The following is an 18,801-nucleotide window of genomic DNA, read 5'->3' on the forward strand; positions in this document are numbered from 1 at the left end:
TTCATCCAGAAGGACTGATACCTTGTTAAACTGTGATATGATTAGAATGTTTGTGGTTGTGTAGTGCATTTGGGGTGCTACAGCGTTAATCAAATATAATTGAGCTGTTCTGTTTCCAGTCAGTGTAACCATTTAAAAATACCTTGGCAAAACAAGCTAGGAGCTAGTTCGTGCTAATATTCTTAAGGACAACAGTTTACAGCTTTTTTTTTTTTTTTTTTTTTTTTTTTTGATCTGCAATCCTGAAGGCTGTGCTTAAAAGTTAACTTAGAGATAAACCTGTTGGAAAGAAGTGATTAATTATAGACTGAAGCCTCTATGACTTCAAAAACATACTCTGCAGTCTCTGGCATTTGAAGGACAAAATATTTTCTCTGTAAATACACCTCATTTCCATTCTAGTTAGGAGTAATGGCGCCCAGCACAGCACACACAATGGAGAAAACTGGATAGCTGGTAACTCATTTAGCTGTTGGCACTCTGAACAACCTCAAATACGGCCATCCAAGCCAGTAATTCTATTGCTGCATTATTTCTGTGTTTAACTGTGAAACTTGCTGCTTGTCTGTACCCTTGAAATTGAATAAAATTTCATGAGACTCCTTGTTAATGTAGAGAAAAGCAATGACTGTTGAGTTGGTTGTACACTAAGGCCTTAGTCCTTGACCTTTCCCATTTTGCTCAGTGTTTTAAATAGGATGTAAAGGCCTGTTTCCAGGTATTTTTCCTCCAGATTCATTTTTACATTTGTATGACTCACATGTACTTCAAACTGTTTGTACATGTTCCAAAAATGCCAGTGTTTAATTCAAAAGAGATGAATGCGATCTACTCCAGAATGCTTCGAGTCCTGTCCACTATAACTTCAAAATAATCTCAAATGTCACCGCAATTCAGGCCACCAGCATCTCACCTAGTTACTAAGTGATTTTTGCATCCACTTTTGTGCATCTCATCTTTTAACAGCAAGAGTTGTCTTTGGATATAGTTTACCAGTTTAAAATCTTTGTCTTTGCCTAGGTGGTCTTTCATGAACTATTCAGCTTCACCTGCCTTTTCCTCTTCATCACTATGTGCTGTGTAGTTGGCAGAGCTTGTCCCATCCAAACCTGCAGGTAATTGAACAAGCTGATTACTAACTGGATTAGTATCCAGGGAATAGTGAAGACAGGAAAAAGATTATAAAACCCATCAGTTAATACCATTTGTGTTTTGTGTTTTGAGCTGGCCTTGCCCTGTCGCCCAGGCTGACGTGATCACAGCCGAGTCCAGCCTCAAACTCCTGGGCTCAAGCAATCCTCGCACCTCAGTGGCTGGGACTGCAAGTGTCACACTTAATTCTGTTATTAAAAAGACAACTAGGAGGGACGTTTGCTTGTAGAATGAAAACTTATGTGAATTCCAAGTATTAGGAAGCAACTTTTCTTGGCAAGATTAGATGCAAGCTATTTGTGTTCTGTGGTTAGTATTGCTATGACTGATGTGACCAAGACAGAATGAGAAGCTGGCAGTCCACAAATGTGAAACATACACTGTCAGGCCCTCTGCTGAGCTTTAAGATGATGGTAATGAACAGCACTGGACCCCAAGATTCAAGCCCATAGGAGGAGACAGGAAATGAAGAGCAGACTGAATGCAAAACAAAAGGATGTGGGAGGGACTGGCAAATTGGAGAGTCCAATCTCAAGGATATAATCTGTAAAGTATTAGGATACCATGAAAGACAAATTGCACTTGCTGATAAAATATGGTTTGCAAGCCCCTAATATCCGAACAAAACAGTGCATAGCTACAGTCTAATGGAGAAAGATGTGTCTCCATCTATTAGCTGTGTGACTGGGCAAATAATTTAGCCTCTGAATCTTGTTTCATAAACCTGTAAAATGAGAACAGCAATCCAATTTTGATTAAATGATATCATTGCTGGGCACAGTGGCACACACCTGTAATTTCAGCTACTGGGGAGGCTGAGATAAAGGTTTGCTTGAGTCCAGGAGTTTGATGATATAGTGAGCTATGATCCTATGTGATAATAGCCACTGCCCTCCAGCCTGGGCAACATAGAAAAAAAAAAAAATCGTATCATTTTACCCAGTGATAAAATGACAGTCTCAACTACATGGGGCAGTTGAGAAGTTCTACTTAAAGGTGCTTAACCTGGCATGTATTCACTCAGTGAATGGTGACTGTTTTTATGTTCACCAAGGATGGGTGCATGCAAAAGCCAAGAGCTGTGGGCAGTGTGCCAAAGTCCTAAATACAGGAGTTTTTGTTGTTTTGTTTTGAGTCTGAGTTTCACTCGTTGCCCAGGCTGGAGTGCAATGGCACGATCTCGGCTCACTGCAACCTCCGCCTCCCGGGTTCAAGCGATTCTCCTGCCTCAGCCTCCCGAGTAGCTGGGATTACAGGCATGTGCCACCTTGCCCGGCTAATTTTCTTTGTATTTTTAGTAGAGATGGGGTTTCTCCATGTTGGTCAGGCTGGTCTCGAACTCCCAACCTCAGGTGATCCACCCGCCTCGGCCTCCCAAAGTGCTGGGATATAGGTGTGAGCCACCGCGCCCAGCCCTAAATACAAGTTTTTATGTTTGATAGGAACTGGTGGAAGGTAATTTAAGTTCCAGCACCCATCATTATGATGCCTGCTTTAGCAACTATAAAAAAGGAGAAGCAAGATAGTAGCTGAAATCCTCATAGCCCAGTAGTGAATGATAATCATGCTTTGTATGACTGGTCAAGTATTCAGTCAATCTCACAAAGTCCTTTGTAATAACAGTATAAATATTATCAACTTCTAAGAACGAGAGAGAAGAGTTAATGGCAGGTGAAAAATATCCAACTGTTAGAAGAAGGCAAGCAGATATGACCAACAGCCCAGCTTGGTCTTAGCTTTCTCTGTTCTGCCAAGCCCCTGTGGTGCCGCAGGTTGCTAACAACAACCCAAGAAGTTGATTGGAACTGCAAAACTCAGCAAGGTCTTGGGAGTCAGGGATGCTAGTTTCTTCTGAGAATGGGAGTGAGTAGAGTGGAGCTGAAAACAAGTTTATTGAATGTCTTAGGCCATCCCTTCCCCTTATGCTGGCAGGTGAGTGCCCCTGCACAAATTCAGCAGAAAACAGAAGTTTCACCATCTGCAAAAGTTGGGAAAAGGTGAGGAGAGGGTGATAACGTACTGGGGATACCAGACAGATAAGAGTAAAAAAGCACTGTATTAAAAATAAAAATAATGGCCAGACGTGGTGGCTCACACCTGTAATCCCAGCACTTTGGGAGGCCAAGGCGGGCAGATCACCTGAGGTTGGGAGTTTGAGACCAGCCTGACCAACATGGAGAAACCCCATCTCTACTAAAAACACAAAATTACCCGGGCGTGGTGGCACACACCTGTAATCCCAGCTACTCGGGAGGCTGAGGCAGGAGAATCGCTTGAACCCGGGATGCGGAGGTTGCGGTGAGCCGAGATCGCGCCATTGCACTCCAGCCTCGGCGACAAAAGCGAAACTCTGTCTCAAAGAATAAATAAATAATAAAAATTAAAATAAAGTCAGCACTTTGGGAGGCCAAGGCAAGAGTTGCCTGAAGCCAGGAGTTCAAGACCAGCTTGGGCAACAGAGACCCCCATCTCTACAAAAAAAGTAATAAAGCCAAGCGAGCTACTTGGAGGCTGAGGAGGGAGGATTGCTTGAACCCAGGAATTCAAGGCTGCAGTGAACTATGATCACACTACTGAACTCCAACCTGAGTGACAGAGTAAGACCTTGTCTCTTAAAAAAAGGCTGGGGATGATGGTTCATGCCCAGCACTTTGGAAGGCCGAGGCAGGTGGATCACCTGAGGTCAGGAGTTCGAGACCAATCTGGCCAACATGGTGAAACTAAAAGTACAAAAATTAGCTGGGCATGGTGGCAGGCACCTGTAATCCCAGCTACTCGGGAGGCTGAGGCAGGAGAAGCGCTTGAACCTGGGAGGCAGAGGTTGCAGTGAGCCAAGATTGCACCATTGCACTCCAGCCTGGGTGACAGCAAAACTCCATAAAAAAAAAAGACTGGGACGGGCCACTTCTAGTGCCCTTAAAAGGAGAGGTCATGTAGGCTGGGCATGGTGGCTCACACCTGTAATCTCAGCACTTTGGGAGGCCAAGGCTGGTGGATCACGAGGTCAGGAGATAGCGACCATCCCGGCCAACATGGTGAAACCCTGTCTCTACTAAAAATACAAAAATTAGCTGAGCATGGTGGCACATGCCTGTAATCTCAGCTACTCGAAAAGCTGAGACAGGAGAATCGCTTGAACCAGGGAGTTGGAGGTTACAGTGAGCCGAGATCGTGCCACTGCGCTCCAGCCTTCAGACAGAGCGAGACTCTGTCTCAAAAAAGACAAAAAGTCTATTCCCAGCTCTGTGAGGTTTATTCCGAGTTCAAGGCTCCAGTATCAGCCAAGAAAGGGCCCCTCCCTAAGTTAAATTCCACATCTTTGGACTCTCTCCAAACTTAAAATTTTAATAATCCTAACACTTTCCCTTTTTCACCACCAGCCATACAGATGATTACTGCATCTTGCAGTTAGTACCTCTGTAATATGTCAGTATCCCCTCTGGGCCTTTCCAGTTCTCCAGTACATGTTTTTAAATACTTTCTATTAGATCTCCCTGTTATAATTAGGTTTCTCCTCTTTCCTGACTGGGAAGAATTGGTACCAGGACTGGTCCTATAAAAAAGATTCTCAAAGAGGGTATTTGGGGTTTGGTTTGAACTTAAATGCACTGCTGAGTTTTTTGCCAGTGGGAAGTGGCATGCTAGGAATTCATGGTGTGGAATACCACATAATTAATCAAATTATCAATGACACAATGAATTAAGTGCTTTGGGGGATCAAGTGGTTGCTGCATTTGGCCATTATTGCAGTAATGATGACTACAAGGACTTGGAATGGTGGCATCCAAGTACACAAGAGCACCTATGGAAAGAAGATAACAAGCTCAGGTCTCTAAACTTTCAACTCAACACGTGCTCATAAGACCAGAGAGCTTCTCTGATTACCCTAAAAGAATCTTATTTTGTGTAGCCTCAGGACCAGCTGATAGATACAAAATTTAACCATGCCCAGCCAGACAAATTTGAAATCAGCTATTCCAAGTATGTTCCAATAACTAAAAGAAACAGTCTAAAGAACTGAAAGAAAGATAATGATGTTTCACCAAACATAGAATAAGCATTAAAGAGAGAGAAATTGCAAAAAAACAAATAGAAATTTCCAGGTTGAGGCCGGGTGTGGTGGCTCATGCCTGTAATTCTAGCACTTTGGGAGGCTGAGGCAGGCAGATCACCTGAGTTCAGGAGTTCGAGACCAGCCTGGCCAACATGGTGAAACCCCATCTCTACTAAAAATACAAAAATTAGCCAGGCATGGTGGCAGATGCCTATAATCCCAGTTACTCAGGAGGCTGAGGCAGGAGAATCGAACTTGGGAGGCGGAGGTTGCAGTGAGCCAAGATCACGCCAGTGCCCTCCAGCCTGGGCAAGAAGAGCAAGACCCCATCTCAAAAAAAAAAAAAAAAAATTCCAGGTTGAAAATTGCAATAACTAAAATAATTCACTAGAGAGGCTCAATATCAGATTTTAAGCTGGCAGAAGAGAGAACTGGTGAATGAGAGAAGCTATATCAATTGAGATTATCCAGTCTGATGAATAGAAAGATAAAAGAACGAAGAAAGATGAGAGTCTCAGAGACCTGTGGAACACCATTAAGGGCACAAACATGCACATTTGAAGTCTCAGAAGGAGAGAGAGAAATGGGCAGAGAGAATACTAAAAGGAATAGTAGTTAAAACTTTCTAAATTTGATGAAAAACGTTAACGTGCACACCTAAGAAGATAAATCACCTAAAGCAGGATAAACTCAAAGAGGTCCACACCTATATTCCATTCTAATCAAAAAGTCAAAAACCAAACACAAAGGGAAACTCATGAAAGCAGCAATAGAGAAGTGACTCATCATGTACAAGGGATCCTCAATAATATTTAAAGCTGGTTTCTCATCAGAAACGATGGAGGCCAGAAAGCAATGAATGGGATGACATATTCAAAATGCTGAAAGAAACAGAATGCCAAACAAGAATTCTATATCCTGCAAGGCCGGGCGCAGTGGCTCAGCCTGTAATCCCAGCACTTTGGGAGGCCGAGGCGGGTGGATCATGAGGTCAGGAGATTGAGACCATCCTGGCTAACACGGTGAAACCCTGTCTCTACTGAAAAAAAAAAATACAAAAATACAAAAATTAGCCGGGCGTGGTGCGGGTGCCTGTAGTCCCAGCTACTCGGGAGGCTGAGGCAGCAGAATGGCATGAACCCGGGAGGCAGAGCTTGCAGTGAGCCCAGATCGCGCCACTGCTCTCCAGCCTGGGCAACAGGGCAAGCCTCCATCTCAAAAAAAAAAAAAGTAATTCTATATCCTGCAAACCTGTATTTCAAACACGAAAATAATTAAGACATTCCTACTCAAACAAAAACTGTAAATTTGTCACTAACATATACTTAGTCCATTCCTGCTGCTATAACAAAATGCCTTAGACTTAGTAACTTTATACACAATCAAGTCCACGATCAAGATGTCAGCCAGCAGATCCAGTCTCTGCTGAGAGTCCACTGTCATGGACGGTACTTCCTATATGTTCTCACATAGTGGAAGTGGCAAAAATGCTAACTTACGACTCTTCCAAGGTAAGGGCATTAATCCCATTCATGAGGGTGAAATCTTCATGACTTAATCACTTCCCAAAAGGCCCCACAATTTAGTGATGGGCAGTTAAGATTTCAACATATGACTTTGGGGAAACCATCATTTGAAATGTTCTGCCCTCAAGGCCCTGGCATTCTGGGCCTGTGATGGGCAGGGTAGCCCCTGAAGACCACTGAAATGTCTAGGATCAATCTTCCATTGTTTTGATGAATGGCACCTGGCTTCCTCTAAGCCATACTAATTTTCTTCTCACGTGGTTGCTTTGGCCATGTCCTTGATGTTGTCTCCTAAACATACTTTTTCATCTTTATAACTTGGCCAGGCTGAGAATTTCCCAAATATTTAACTTCTGCTTCCTTTTTGATTACAAATTCCATCTTTAGGACAAATGGTTCACTCTTGTAATCCCAGGTACTTGAGACGCTAGGGTGGGAAGACTGCTTGAGTTCAGGAGTTCAAGACCATCCTGGACAACATAGAAGACCCCATTTCTTAAAAAAATAGCCAGGCATGGTGGTATGCACCTGTAGTCCCAGCTACTCAGGAGGACAAGGCTGTAAGATTGCTTGATCCCAGGAGTTTGAGGCTGCAGTCAGTTATGATTCCGCCACTGTACTCCAGCCTGGGTAACAGCAAGACTCTGTCTCAAAAAAAAAAGGGGGGGCGGGGGTACTGGGCACAGTGGTTCATGCCTGTAATCCCAGCACTTTGGGAGGCCAAGGCAGGTGGATCACAAGGTCAAGAGATCAAGACCATTCTGGCTAACACGGTGAAACCCTGTCTCTACCAAAAAATACAAAAAATTAGCCTGGGTGTGGTGGTGGGCACCTGTAGTCCCAGCTACTAGGGAGGCTGAGGCAGGAGAATGACGTGAACTTGGGAGGTGGAGCTTGCAGTGAGCCGAGATCGTGCCACTGCACTCCAGCCTGGGCGACAGACTGAGACTCTGTCTCAAAAAAAAAACGAGGGAAATTATATAACTTTAAAAATCTTTGTTTCTCTCTTCTCACATTTTACTATAAGCAGTCAAGAGAGCCATACTGCACCCTCAACACTTGGCTTACATATTTTGCCTGCCAAATATTCTATTTAATTACTTACAAGTTCTGTCTTCTGGGTCAGGTGCAATGGCACATACATGTAATCCCAGCACTTTGAGAAACTGAGACAGGTGGATCTCTTCAGCCCAGGAGTTTGAGACCAGCCTGGGCAAGATGGTGAAACTTCATCTCTACAAAAAATACAAAAATTAGCTGAGCATGCCAAGCACTCCAGCCTGGATGACAGAGTGAGACTATCTCAAAAAAAAAAAAAAAAAAAGTTCTATTTTCCACAAAACACTAGGACATAAACACAATTCAGCCAAGCCCTTTACCACTTTATAAAAAGTATGGCCTTTCCTCCAGTTTCCAAAAGGATGTTCATCATTTCTGTATGACACCTCATCAGAATAGCCTTTATTGTCCACGTTTGTACCACTTAGGTAATCTCTAGAAAGACTGAGGATTTCCTCATGGTACTCCTCTTCTTCTGAGCCCTCACTAGAATTGTCCTTAGCACTCCATTCCCAGCAAGGTAGCCTTTTTCTATCATGCACTTTAAAATTCTTCCAACCTCTACCCGTTGTCCAATCCTAAAGCCACTTCCACATTTTTATTTGTTTGTTTTTTTGTTCTGTTTTGTTTTGTTTTTGAAATGGAGTCTCACTTTGTTGCCCAGGCTGGAGTGCAATGGGGTGATCTCGGCTCACTGCAACCTCCACCTCCTGGGTTCAAGCAATTCTCCTGCCTTAGCCACCCTAGTAGCTGGGACTACAGGAACCCTCCACCAAGCCCAGCTAATTTTTGTATTTTTAGTAGAGATGGGGTTTCACCATGTTGATCAGGCTGGTCTTGAACTCCTGACCTCAAACAATCCACCTGCCTCAGCCTCCCAAAGTGCCGGGATTACAGACATGAGCCACCATACTTGGCCCACATTTTTAGATATTTGTTATAGAAATACCCCACTTCTGGTACCAATCTTTGTCTTTGTGCATTCATGATGCTGTAACAAAGTATCTTAGACCTATAAATGTATAAACAACAGAAATTTACTGCTCACAGTTCTGGAGGTTGGAAAGTCCAAGATCAAGTCACCAGCAGATTTGATGTCTAGTGAGAGACTATTCCTCATGGAAGTCACCTTCTATGTGTCCTCAAATGGCAGAACAAGTAAACACATTCTTTCAGCCTCTTTTATAAGACACTAATCCCAAATATGAGGGTGGAACCTTCATGACTTAGTCAATTCACAAAAGGTCCCAATTCTTTTTTTTTTTTTTTTTTTTTTCTTTGGGGGGTTTTTTTCTTTTTCCCCGGCTGGGGTGCAGTGGCGCGATCTCGGCACACTGCAAACTCCACTTCCCGGGTTCACGCCATTCTCCTGCCTCAACCTCCCGAGTAGCTGGGACTGCAGGCACCTGCCACCACGCCTGGCTAATTTTTGTATTTTTTGTGGAGACGGGGTTTCACAGGTTTGAGCCACCACGCCCGGCCGGTCCCAGTTCTTAATACCATCACCCCAGTAGTCAAGACTACAACATATGAACTTAGGGGTAACACATTCAGACTATAGCAAATACAAAAGAGAGTCTTTCAGGCTGAAACAAAAGGATACAACTCAAATCCAGTAGACAGTAACTCAAATTTACACGAGGAATCATTTTTTGTTCATAATTATTTCTTTTATCTGATTTAAAAGATAATAGATAAGCCAATTAAATTAGGAAACAGTTTTGCCGGGCGCGGTGGCTCAAGCCTGTAATCCCAGCACTTTGGGAGGCCGAGACGGGCGGATCACGAGGTCAGGAGATCAAGACCATCCTGGCTAACATGGTGAAACCCCATCTCTACTAAAAAATACAAAAAAACTAGCCAGGCGAGGTGGCGGACGCCCATAGTCCCAGCTACTCGGGAGGCTGAGGCAGGAGAATGGCCTGAACCCAGGAGGCGGAGCTTGCAGTGAGCTGAGATCCAGCCACTGCACTCCAGCCTGGGCGACAGAGCGAGACTCCGTCTCAAAAAAAAAAAAAAGAAAACAGTTTTGATGGGCTTATAATTTGTAAAGATGTAATTTGTGTGACAATAATAGCACAAAGAAGCAGAAAGGGAGCAGAGCTATATAAGAAGTTTTGCATACTATTGAGATTAGGCTAGCATTATTTCATATATACAATATTGTTATAAATTAAGATGCTAAAGGTATACTATGACAACTGCTAAGAAAATCATTCAATCATTCAAAAAATTACAGAACTAAAATGGCAGCCTAAAAAATATCTAATGTAAAAGAAGACATAATGAAGCAAGAAATATGTATAAAAAACAAATAGCAAAAATGTATTAAACAGAGGAAGGAGACAGAGTAAGATGGCCAAATAGAAGGCTCCACTGATCATCCTCCCTGCAGGAACACCAAATTTGACAACTATCTACACAAAAAAGCACCTTCCTAAGAACCCTAAGAACCAAAAATCAGGTGAGTGATCATAGTATCTGGTTTTAACTTCAAATTATTGCTGGAAGAGGCCATGAAGAGAATAGGAAAGACAGTCTTGAATTGCTGACACCACCCCACCCCCATCCCCCAACAGTGGCCACATGCCACTGGCCCAGGGTGTGGAGAGAGAATCTGTGAACTTGGGGGAGAGAGGGTGCAGAGTTTGTGGGACTTTATATTGGAACTCAGTGATGCCAACACTGGGCAAAACAGCCAATGCCCATAGAGAAAGCATTTAGAACAGCCCTAGTCAGCCAGGCATGGTGGCTCATGCCTATAATCCCAGCACTTTGGGAGGACGGGGCAGGTGGATTGCCTGAGGTCAGTAGTTCGAGACCAGCCTGGCCAACATGGTGAAACCCTGTTTCTACTAAAAATACAAAAATTAGCTGGGCGTGGTGGTGGACACCTGTAGTCCCAGCTACTCAGGAGGCTGAGGCAGGAGAATCACTTGAACCCAGGAGGTGGAGGTTGCAGTGAGCTGTGATCACATCATTGCACTCCTGCGTGGGTGACAGCGAGACTCCGCCTCTTAAAAAAAAAAAAAAAAAAAAAAAAAGAACAGCCCTAGCCAGAGGGGAATTGCCCATCCCAACAGTCAGAACTTGAACTTGAGTTTCAGTCAGCCTCACCACCATGGGCTACAGTACTCTGGGGTCCAAAATAAACTGGAAAGCCTATCTTGGCCACAAGGACTGCAACTCCTAGGCAAGTTCTAGTGCTGTGTTGGGTTCAGGGCCAGTGGACTTGGGGGGCATGCAACCCAGTGGGATACCAGCCAGGGCAGCCAAAAGAGTGCTTGCCTCATCTCTCCCCTAACACCAGGTAGTGCAGCTCACAGCTCCAGAAGAGACTCCCTCCTTCCATTTGAGGCGAGGAAAGGGAAGAGTAAAGAGCACTTTGTTTTGCAGCTTGGATACCAGCTCAGCCACAGTAAGGTAGGGCATCAGGCAGAGCCATGAAGTCCCCATACCAGGCCCTAGCTCCTGGATGACATTACTAGACACACCCTGAGCCTGAAGGAAACCTATTGCCTTGAAGGGACGAACCCAGTTCTCACAGAATTATCACCTGCTGACTAAAGAGCCCTTAGACCCTAAATAATCAGCAGTGGTAGTCAGGTAATACCTGCCGTGAGCCTTGGGTGAGACGCTGAGACAGACTTCAGGTGTGACCCAGCATATTCACAGCCGTGGTGACTGTGAGGAGCCGCTTGCTTGAGCAATACAGAGGGAAAAATCAAGGGAACTTTGTGTTGCAAATTAGGTACCAGCTTGGGCACAGTGGGGAAGAGTAGCAAGTGAGTTATTGGGGTTCCCAGTTCCAGGCCTTAGCTCTTGGATGGCATTTCTAGACCTACCCTGAGACAGATGGGAGCCCACTACCCTGAAGGGTGAGTCCCAAGCCTGGTAACATTCACCAAAAGCTGACTGAAGAGCCCTTGGGCCTTAAGTAAGCATTGGTGGTACACTGGCAGTGCTCCCCGTGGGCCTTTGTGTAGGGAAAAGAGAGATCAGACTCTTACTGTGTCTATGCGGAAAAGGAAGACATAAGAAACTCCATTTTGATCTGCACTAAGAAAAATTGTTTTGCCTTGAGATGCTGTTAATCTGTAACTTTAGCCCCAACCCTGTGCTCACAGAAATATGTGCTATATGGAATCAAGGTTTAAGGGATCTAGGGCTATGCAGGATGTGCCTTGTTAACAATATGTTTACAGGCAGTATGCTGGGTAAAAGTCATCGCCATTCTCCATTCTCGATTTACCAGGGGCACAATGCACTGCAGAAAGCTGCAGGGACCTCTGCACAAGAAAGCCTGGGTATTGTCCAAGGTTTCTCCCCACTGAGACAGCCTGAGATATGGCCTCATGGGAAGGGAAAGACCTGACCGCCCCCTAGCCCAACACCCATAAAGGGTCTGTGCTGAGGAGGATTGATAAAAGAGGAAGTTCTCTTGCGGTTGAGACAAGAGGAAGGCCTCCGTCTCCTGCATGTCCCTGGGAACAAATGTCTCAGTGTAAAACCCAATCGTACATTTGTTCTATTCTGAGATAGGAGAAAACCGCCCTGTGGCTGGAGGCAAGATATGCTGGCGGCAACGCTGCTCTGTTACTCTTTGCTAAACTGAGATGTTTGGGTGGAGAGAAGCATAAATCTGGCCTATGTGCACATCCGGGCATAGTGCCTTTCCTTGAACTTATTTGTGACACAGATTCCTTTGCTCCCATGTTTTCCTGCCGATCTTCTCCCCACTATCACCCTGTTCTCCTGCTGCATTCCCCTTGCCAAGATAGTGAAAATAGTAACCAATAAATATTGAGGGAACTCAGAGGCCGGGGCTGGTGCAGATCCTCTGTATGCTGAGCGCCAGTCCCCTGGGCCCACTGTTCTTTCTCTATACTTTGTCTCTGTCTCTTATTTCTTTTCTCAGTCTCCCTTCCCACCTGACAAGAAATACCCACAGGTGTGGAGGGGCCGGCCCCCTTCACCTTTGGTGGTAGTGATGGACATGGGAAGAGACTCCTCTGCCCAGGGAAAGGGGAAGAAAGAGAGGGAAGGACTTTGTCTTGTGGTTTCGGTGCCAGCTTAGCCACAGTACAATAGAGTACCAGGTAGATTTCTAAGGTTTCTGACTCCAGACCCTGGCTTCTGAACAGCATCTCTGGACCTGCCTGGGGCCCAAGGGAGCTTGCCTCCCTAAAGGGAAGGACGGACTGGCTTTATCATCTGCTGATTGTAGAGCTCTAAGGCCTTGAGTGAACATAGGTGATAGCCAGGTGGTGGGTACAGCTGGCCTTGGCTGAGACCCAGTGCAATGCCGGTTTCAGGTCTGACCCAGCAGTCCCAATAGTGATAGTGGCCACAGGGGCGATTGTGTCACCCCTCCCCCAGCTCCAGGCAACTCAGCAGAGACAGAGAGACTCCATTTGTCTGGGAGAAAGTAAGGGAAAAGAACGGGAGTATCTGCCTGGTAATCCTGAGAATTCTTCCAGATCTTATCCAAGGCCACCAAGGCAGTACGTCTACAAGTCTGCAAGAACCGCAGTGTTATTGGGCTTGGGTTACCAAGATGCAGATATAGTTACAGTGACCAAAAACTTAGAGCATAACACCCAAGTCACTTCAAATACCTGGAGAGCCTTCCCAGGAAGGACAGATACAAGTAAGTTCAGACTTGCAATATACACCTAACTCTTTTTTTCTTATCTCTTTTTTTTTTTTTTTTTTTTTGAGACAGGGTCTCACTCTGTTACCAAGGTTGGAGTGCTGGAGTGCAGTGGCACAGTCACGGCTCACCGCAGCCTCAATCTCCCAGGCTCAGGTGATCCTCCCACCTCAACCTCCTGAGCAGCTGGGGCTACAAGAGCACACCACCGTGCCTGGCTAGTTTTCTGTATTTTTACTAGAGATGGGGTTTCACCACATTGCCCAAGCGGGTCTCAAACTCTTGGGCTTAGCAATACACCACCTTGGCCTCCCAAAGTGCTGTAGTGGCATGAGGTCAGGAGTTCAAGACCAGCCTGGCCAACATGGTGAAACCCTGTCTCTACCAAAAATAGAAAAATTAACCAGGCATGGTGGCACACACCTGTAGTCCCAACTACTTGGCACTGAGGCAGAAGAATCGCTTGAACCTGGGAGGTGGAGGTTGCAGTGAGCCAAGATTGTGCCATGCACTCCAGCCTGGGTGACAGAGCAAGACTCCATCTCAAAAAAAAAAAAAAAAAAAAAAAGGCAAATCTAAGTTACCGGCCTTAAAGAGGAGGTTAGAGACAGAGGTAGAACGTTTATTCGAAGGGATAATAAGAGAGAACTTCCCAAACCTAGAAAAAGATATAAATATTTAAGTACAAGAAAGTTATAGAACACCAAGCAGATTTAACCCATAGACTACTTCAAGGCATTTTTTTTTTTTTTTTTTTTTTGAAACAGAGTCTTGCTTTGTCCCCCAGGCTGGAGTGCAGTGGCGCAATCTCAGCTCACTGCAAGCTCCATCTCCTGGGTTCACGCCATTCTCCTGCCTCAGCCTCCCAAGTAGCTGGGACTACAGGCACCCGCCGCCATGCCTGGCTAATTTTTTGTATTCTTTTTAGTAGAGACGGGGTTTCACCATGTTAGCCAGGATGGTCTCGATCTCCTGACCTTGTGATCTGCCCGCCTCAGCCTCCCAAAGTGCTGGGATTATAGGCATGAGCCACCGCGCCCGGCCACTACTTCAAGGCATGTAACAGTCAATTTCCAAAGTCCAAGGATAAAGAAAGGATCCTAAAGGCAGCAAGAGAAAAGAAACAAATAACATAGAATGGAGCTCCAATACATTTGGCAGCAGACTTTTCAGTGGAAACCTTACAGGGCGAGAGAGACTGGCTTGACATATCTAAAGTGCAGAAGGAGAAAAAAAATGTCTGTAATACTAGCATAGTGTGTCTGGTGAAAATATCCTTCAAACATGAAGGAGAAATAAAGACTTTCCCAAACAAAAGCTGAGGGATTTCATCAACACCAGACCTGTGCTACAAGAAATGCTAAAGAGAGTTCTTCAGTTTCAAAGAAAAGAACATTAATGAACAATACAAAATCATCTGAAGGTACAAAAGCTCTCTGATAATAGTAAGTACAAAGAAACAGAAACACAGAATATTATAACACAGTGATTATGATGTATAAGCTACTCATATCTTAAGTTGAAAGATGGAAAGATAAACTAATCAAAAATAATAACTACAACAACTTTTAAAGACACAGTACAATAATACACAAACAAAAACAACAAAAAGTTTAAAAGTGGTGAGACAAAGTTAGAGTTTATATTAACTTTCTTTTTGCTTGTTTTTTAGTTTATGCAAACAGTGTTAAGTTGTCATTAGTTTAAAATAAAGTATTATAAGATATTATTTGCAAGTCTCATGGTAAACTCAAATCTAAAAGCATACAACAGATACACAAAAAATAAAAAGCAAAAAATTAATACATGCCACCAGAGAAAAATTACCTTCACTGAAAGGAAAACAGGAAGGGAGAGAAGACCACAAAACAACCAGAAAACAAATAAAGAATGGCAGGAGTAAGTCCATATTATTAATAACAAAATTGAATGTAAATAGACTAAACTCTCCAATCAAAAGACATAGAGTGGCCGAATGGATTAGAAATAAGACCCAGTGATCTATTACTACAAGAGACATACTTCACCTATAAAGAAACTTATAGACAGGAAATAAAGAGATGGAAAAAGATATTCTATGCAAATGGAAATCAAAAAAGAGCAAGAGTAGCTATACTTATACCAGACAACATAGACGTTTTTTTTTTAGACAGAGTCTTACTCTGTCATCCAGGCTGGAGTGCAGTGGCATGATCTTGGCTCACTGCAACCTCTGCCTCCCGAGTTCAAACGATTCTCCCACCTCAGCTTCCTCAGCAGCTGGGACTACAGGTGCCCGCCACCACGCCTGGCTAACTTTTGTATTTTTAGTAGAGATGGGGTTTCGCCCTGTTGGCCAGGCTGGTCTCCAACTCCTGATCTCAAGTGATCCGCCCGCCTCAGCCTCCCAAAGTGCTGGGATTACAGAGATGAGCCACTTCACCCGGCTGGACAGCATAGGTTCTTTTTTTGAGACAGTCTTGCTCTGTCACCCAGGCTGGAAGGCAGTGGTGCAATCTCAGCTCACTGCAACCTCCGCCTCCCAGGTTCAAGTGATTCTCATGCCTCAGCCTCCTGAGTAGCTGCGATTATAGGCACGCACCACCACACCCAGCTAAACTTTGTATTTTTAGTAGAGACAGGGTTTCACCATGTTAGCCTGGCTGGTCTCAAACTCCTGACCTCAAATGATCCGCCCACCTCAGCCTCCCAAAGTGCTGGGATTACAGGCATGAACCTCACACCTGGCCAAACAACAGATTTTAAGACAAAAACTATAAAAAGAGACAAAGAAAGTGATTATATAGTGATAAAGGGGTCAATTCAACAAGAGTGTTTAACAATTATAAATATAGATGCACCCAACTGGGGCACCCAGACATATAAAGCCAATATTATTAGAGTTGAAGAGAGAAATAAACCCCAATACAATAATAGCTAGAGGCTTTAACACCTCACTTTCAGCATTGGACAGATCATCCAGACAAAAAATTAACAAAGAAATGTCAGACTTAATCTGTACTATAAACCAAATAGACCTAATAGATATTCACAGAACATTTTATCCAACAGCTGCAGAATACACATTCTTCTACTCAACACATGGATCATTCTCAAAGATAGACCATATGTTAGGTAACAAAACAAATTTTAGGCCGGGCACAGTGGCTCACGCCTCTAATCCCAACACTTTGGGAGGCTGAGGCGGGTGGATCATGAGGTCAGGAGATTGAGACCATCCTAGCTAACATGGGGAAACCCCGTCTCTACTAAAAATACAAAAAATTAGCCAGGCATGGTAGTGGGCGCCTGTAGTCCCAGCTACTCAGGAGGCTGAGGCAGAAGAATGGAGTGAACCCGGGAGGTGGAGCTTGCAGTGAGCCAAGATTGCACCACTGCACTCCAGCCTGGGCGACAGAGCAAGACTCCATCTCGAAAAAAACAACAACAACAACAACAAAAACAAGTCTTAAAACATTCAAAAATTGCTATATACATGAGTGGAAAAAAGTAAATAGATACAAAATAGAGCACAAGCAGGATCTTAAAAAATGGTTTAAAAAGCCAGTTGCAGTGACTCACGCCTGTAATCCCAGCACTTTGGGAGGCTGAGGAGGGTAGATCAACTAAGGTCAGGAGTTCAAGACCAGCCTGACCAATATGGTGAACCCCTACCTCTACTAAAAATACAAAAATTAGCCGGGCGTGCTGGCACATGCCTGTAATCCCAGTGACTTAGGGAGGCTGAGGCAGGAGAATCGCTTGAACCAGGGAGTAAGAGGTTGCAGTGAGCCAAGATCAGGCCAGCGCTGGACCAGCTGGTGAATTTGCTGAAGGTGAGCGACATTGCCGGTGAGATGCAGGGCCAGCCTGAGTGTGGCCCAGGATGAGCTGGTGATCTTCAGTGAGGAGCTGGCCCACCTCTACCATCATGTGTGCATGTGAAACAACTGGAGGCCCAGCTCTGTCACGGGGGACTACTACCTGAGCGCCAGGGCGGGGCCAGCTGCACCAGCCTCGCGGGCAACTCCTCCGTCCTCCTACCCAAGGGGCTGCTGGCTGCAGAGGCAGGCCAAGCACACAGTGGGACCAGGGACATCAGCCCCTCACGTAGCTCCTCGCTGCCATCGCCCCTGGGTGACCCATGCTGGGAGCCCATGGATATCTACCTGACTGGTATCATCTGCCACCAGATCAAGCACCTGCAGGCAGCTGTGAACCACATAATGGAGCTGTAGTGGCAGCGCATCACCTCGCAAGAGCTGGGCCCAACCATGGACAAGTTCAAGGAGGCTGTCATGGAAGAGATCCTCAGGTTGCAGTCGCTGCTCAGCACCAAGCGGGAGCAGCTCACCAGGCTGCGCACTGTGCTGCAGGCCAGCCAGCAGGCAGCCAAGGTGGCCCTCACCAAGCTGAAGGGCAAGAATGAAAAAGAGAAGACCATGGTTACCAAGACCAGGAGGAAGCTGTGCAATGAGCTCCAGGTGCTCGCCTCTGAGGATGACGTGGCCACCTTCTCCTCACTGTGTGCCATGTTTGCCACCAGGAGAAATGAGTACATCGCAGCTGGATGAGACACAGCAGCAGCTGTCAGCTGCAGAGGATAAGAAGGCACTGAACTCGCTGCTGCACATGGTCATCCTGCAGAAGCTGGCACTGACCCAGTGGCTGGAGCTGCTCAAGCTGGATCACACAGACCTGATGTGACCCCACCAAAGCTGCCCCCAAGGCCAAGCCAGCCACCCCAAGCTTAAGTTATGCCTGTGCCTACGCCCGTGACAGAGCCAAGGGCACTGGGCTGGCCAACCAGGTGTTCCACATTACAGGTGTAAGCAACCATGCCTGGCCCAGTCCCTGAGTTTTTAATGGGAGGGAAAAAAAGCTTTAATGTTGATCAGAGTGATGGCTCATGCCTACAATCCCAACACTTTGTGAGGCCGAGGCAGGAGGATGGCTTGAGCTCAGGACTTGGAGACCAACCTGGACAACATAGCGAGACGGAGACCATGTCTCTACAAAAAAGTAGTGGGGCATGGTGGCATGCACCCATGGTCCCAGCTTCTTGGGAGGCTGAGGTGGGAGGATCACTTGAGCCCTGCAAGTCAAGACTGCAGTGAGTCATCATCACGCTGCTGCACTCAGCCTGGGCAATAGAGTAAAAAAAAAAAAAAAAACTTTAATGTTGAGGATGTCGAGAGCTGCTGCGTGGAAAGGCCTCTGTACAGGCTGAAGAACCTTCCCTGGCTGCCAGGCTTGCCAAGAGCCCTCTAGAAATGCCCACCACGGGGCTATTTCACCACGGGGCTATTTGTTACAATGTTCTTTTTTTTTTTATCTGATCAACCTGTGCACTTTTGATATTTTGATACTATATTTGC

The 18,801-nt window shown here is 45.3% G+C and overlaps 1 pseudogene; it reads left to right on the top strand.

Moving 5' to 3' along the window:
• Positions 1–1,496: 1,496 nt before the first annotated feature.
• LOC111545600 lies at positions 1,497–18,281 on the top strand (annotated as a pseudogene).
• Positions 18,282–18,801: the final 520 nt, after the last annotated feature.

Source organism: Piliocolobus tephrosceles, chromosome 11 (genome assembly GCF_002776525.5).
Source record: "Piliocolobus tephrosceles isolate RC106 chromosome 11, ASM277652v3, whole genome shotgun sequence".
Classification (NCBI taxonomy): domain Eukaryota; kingdom Metazoa; phylum Chordata; class Mammalia; order Primates; family Cercopithecidae; genus Piliocolobus; species Piliocolobus tephrosceles.